We start from the raw sequence: 4,470 nt of genomic DNA on the forward strand, positions 1-4,470 counted from the left end.
TTGATGTTGGGTTATGTATGCATGCACTGCTGGTTTTCTGTCCCCTCCATGAGGGAGGACAGGAACCACATCTATTTGCATCACATCTATGCCCCCAGGACATACCTGACATTCAGTAGTACTCAGTGAATGTTTGCTGAATGAACAACAAATGAAACAAACCAACATTTCTCAATCTGTTGGTCATATTAATATCTTCTAAAAGTAGATTCTTCAAAATGATAAACTACCAAGAGAATGAAAAGACAGCCCACAAAATAGGAGAAAATATTTGCAAATCATTCATCTAATAAAGGATTAATACTCAGCATATACATAAAAACTCCTGCAACTCAACAACAAAAGAGTAAACAATCCAATTCAAAAATGAACAAAGGACACAAATAGACATGCCTCCAAAGAAGACATACAGATGACCAATAAGTGCATGAAAAAATGCTCAACATCATTAGTCATTAAGGAAATGCAAATCAAGCCACAATGAGAGATCACCTCACACCTATTAGGGTGGCTGCTAAAGAAGCAGAAAACAACAGATGTTGGTGAGGATGTGGGTAATTGGGACCCTTGTGCACTGTTGGTGGGAATGTAAACTGGTGAAACCACTGTGGAGGACAGTGTGGAGGCTCCCCAAAAAGTTAGACATGGAATTGCCATATGACCAGCAGATTCACTTCTGAGTATACACCCAAAACAATCGAAAACAACCCAAAACTTGAAAAGACATTTTTTGTACACTCATGTGTGTAGCAGCATTATTCAAACAGCTAAAAGGAGAGACCACTCTAATTTCCATCAACAAATGAATGGATAGACAAAATGTGGTCTATCTGTACAGTGGAATATTATTTAGCCTCAAAAAGCAATGATATTCAACCGTAACAATATGCTAAGTGAAATAAGCCAGACACGGAAGGACGAAGACTATGATTCTACGCCTATGAGGCCCCTGGAGTAAGCAAATTTATGGAGGCAGAAAATGGAGGGAGTATCTCCAGGGGCTGAGGAAGAAGCAGGGTGGGGGTGGAGGAGGTGTCAGTGTCTCATGGGAAGAGTTTTCATTTGGGAAAATGAGGAAGTTCTGGAGATGATGGGGGTGGTGGTTGCACAGCAAAGGGAGTGTATTTAATCCTACAGAACTGTGCACTTGCAAGTAATAAAGGTGGTCAATTTTATGTAAGTATATTTTACATCAGTAAAGAAAAAAAGAATGAAAAACAGTAAATTCTTCATCAGGTCAGGGAAGTGCTGGTATTCTTCATAGTAAAATTCTAGAGAACACTGAGGAAGAAAAGCATTCAGTTATGTATTGTCCAATGTTTCCCGACTCACCCGACCACAGCACTTGTGAACCTTTTTGCACTGTGCCTATTTCACACAAACAGTCACACTGGGACACTTTCATCTTAGTCTCCTAAGGGCCAGGCACTGGGTCGGGAACTGATGAATGGGGCAGACCTGGTCTTACCTCCATGGGCTTCGCAAGCTAGTGAGGGACACGGTGGCCCAGAAAACCCATTAAATTTCTGGCATGGTGGAAGGTCATTGTTTTCCATTTTCTGGAGGCTTCATGAGGGGCATACGGGTGGTTCCTGCCACCCAGCACCCCCTGCACCTGAGTAGGGCACCCTAGACTCTCAGAGCCTACATCTGCAGCCCACGGACCCCCAAACTACATGGAGGCAAACAGGGGCAGGCAGACAAGTGGTCTCCATTTCTTCCTCCAAAGCCATTCAGCAGCAGCCCAGCTAGGACCTTCAAGACCTGCTCAAGGGGGCAGGCACCTGACCTTCAGGACTTCACCAAGTTCACAGCAGTTCCCATGTCTTGAGAACAAGCCAGACTGTGATATTTCAGAGCTTGTTTTGAGGGTGGGGGCAAGGGGCCTAAACAGAGGCTGCCCCCTTTTCTTGCACCTCCCCAACTCACCTGGGGCCCACCTGGGGCTCCAGCAGCTGCTGAAAGTGCTGATCCAGCCCATACCAGGGTGTGGTGCCAGCACCCAGGGCTCGAGTGGTGTCTTGGCCACACCAGAAGCACCAGCAGACTGCTTCTGGCTTCCTCCCTCTGCATGCCCCTTCCCAGACAAAGAATCTGAGAGAAGAGCCACACCGTGCCCTAGCCTGGAAACTTCTTGGCTCAGAGGGAGCAGGTGGAGGTCCTTGGCCAGGAGGTCCTTGACCAGGCCCAGGAGAGGCTACAGAAAACCAGCCTGGGCTGCTCCAGGCTGACACCACACCACCCATCTCCCTCATCACAGGAGGACAGTCCTTCTCTCAAGCCCCTTCTGGAAATCTGATTCTTCAACATCCTTGCTTTGACCAGAGATATCTGGTGCTTTCCCCTAAAAATGAGAACAATTCCAGCAGTATCTGCTTTAAAGAGAGGCCTCTGAAGACTGAATAGGGCCATCCATACTTGGCACATACTAGGTGCTTTATCTGTGTGCATTGTCAAGACCCATGAAGTCAGACTGTGTGCCTGTTTATGGGCCTTTCATAAATATTTGCTAAGTGGAATTCATGGATCTATTTCTCCTGAGAATTTAAGGAAACCGAGACCCAAGCTGTGACCACTTAGCTTTTCCGTGATATTGCATCTCTGCTCCACTCTTGACTTCGTTATCTGCAGCTGAGACTTGACTGCTTCTTCCCTGTCACTGAAGATGAAATGACATTCCTCCCAATATATAGACCGTTTGCCATGCAGGAGACCCAGAAATCGCAGGGCACACTCATCCTGCACTTACCAGCTGATTTTGCCTTTTGCCTCACACGAGCACCATGACTTGGGGCCGGGAGAGCAGCTGGTGTCGCTGCCCACGTTTTGCAGATGATGAATCCAGGTCTCGGGAAGGTTAAGTGATTTGCCCATGGTCACCCAGCTAATTAGGGAGAGCAGAGCAGCGGGGTTGTGAAGCCGACTCCTTTCACTGGGGTCTCTTCTGTGCACTGCCCCTAAAACACGCTTCCACCTGGGAAAGCGATTCGAAGTTGGTCTGAGTCACCATCAGTGTGAGAGGCTGGAGTTGCCTTCCAAAAAAATTCCAAGGGAAATCACCTACTCTGGGAAAATAATAATTCATGGCATCTAACTCAAAACGTGTGCTGGGCTGGCTACGCATCCCATGAGGGATGGCAAGGGCTGCTCTAAATGCTGGTGTTTCTCCAAATTGGGGCCTGAGGCCAGCTGCTCTGCCTGGCTCACACCCTGCTCATTTCCACTTTTTCCAGCTCATCCCACACTCCTGAGTCGTCACAAGAGCAAGTGCAAAGCGGCACTGAGATTCGTCTCCAATGAGCTAACAGCCCTGTTAATGTCCCTGCGTGGCTCTAATTTACCTCTGCCTTTGCCGATGCTCAGAGAAAGCTCGGTGACTGCCCCAGAGTTCACTAAGGAGCATCATGATGGCTTAGTCTCAGGCCCCTCTGTTCTGTCCAAACAGATCAGCTTCCTGGGAACGTCGTCCCTCACCTGGTGGGGAAATGGGAAGGTGACCACTTGTGAAGCTCATGGGTCCCGTCACCTTCTCAATTAAAAGTCGAAGACAGCTCCTCTCCTGCTCAGCCTCCCGTCAGCCCCAGGTCACGCCCTCCAGCCTCCAGGCCGTGGTTAGTGCCTTCCCTAAGGACTGCTCCCTGAAAGGTGCCGCATTATAGGGTCCCCTCTAGTGCCGCGCCCTGAAATGTATTGATTCCTACTTCACAGCTGAAGGGCACTGATCTGGTCACGAAAGCTCCGAATGCGGTTCTCTGATGAGGGCCTCTGATTGGAGAATTAGTCATTGATCTTCCCAGAGACGTTTCAGAGAAGAGCCTTCAATAAGATGATCCAAACTCATTCTGGCGTGCTGAGGACTTAGCCAGCAGGGAACGAAGAGATTCATTCCTCACCCACCTGAGCCACCGGGAGGCCCACCTGCTAAGTCTTAGATTAAAGGATGGGAGTGATGAGAAGCCCTAAAAGGATGTTTCTGATTCCAGTCCCCACGCACAGGTCCCAGGGTCACGTCGAGTGTCAAAGGATTACCTGCCTGAACCCCTGTTTCTTGCCCCCTGTACTGAGTTGAACAGTGTCCCGCTCAAACTCACATCTACCCATGACCTCAGAATGTGACCTTATTTGGGAAACTCTGGCTTTGCAGGTATAATCAAGTCATCACTGAGGTCACATTGGATGAGGGTGGGGGTCCTCAGAGGACAAGGGAGGGCTGGACACAGAGGCAAGGATCCATGCAGAAAGGAGGTGAGGTGGTGGTGGCAGGGGCGGCTTCTACTAGCCAAGGATGGCCTGTGGCCACCAGTTAGGAGCTGAGGGGAGCCTGGGATAGAAGGAACCAGCCCTGCCCTCAGCTGGATCTCAGACTCCTGGCCTCCAGAGCAGAGGGAGAGTCATCTGTTTTTTCATGCCCTCCCAGTCTGTGCTGGTCCTTTCTGGCAGCTCCAGGGAACTAACCTCATGTGTCCCCTG

General features: G+C 49.1%; 1 long non-coding RNA gene across 2 annotated transcripts; it reads right to left on the minus strand.

The window, feature by feature from the left end:
- Positions 1-1,157: 1,157 nt before the first annotated feature.
- On the minus strand, positions 1,158-4,092 carry LOC144310482 (uncharacterized). Of its 2 annotated transcripts, XR_013376210.1 has the most exons (3): positions 3,342-4,092; positions 2,750-2,974; positions 1,158-1,281 (listed from the first exon to the last, which is right to left on the minus strand). It is a non-coding gene; the product is annotated as an uncharacterized LOC144310482 (long non-coding RNA). The 2 variants fall into 2 exon arrangements; XR_013376209.1 differs by having other exon boundaries at positions 2,750-4,092.
- Positions 4,093-4,470: the final 378 nt, after the last annotated feature.

The sequence above is a fragment of the Canis aureus genome, chromosome 3 (genome assembly GCF_053574225.1).
Source record: "Canis aureus isolate CA01 chromosome 3, VMU_Caureus_v.1.0, whole genome shotgun sequence".
Classification (NCBI taxonomy): Eukaryota; Metazoa; Chordata; class Mammalia; order Carnivora; family Canidae; genus Canis; species Canis aureus.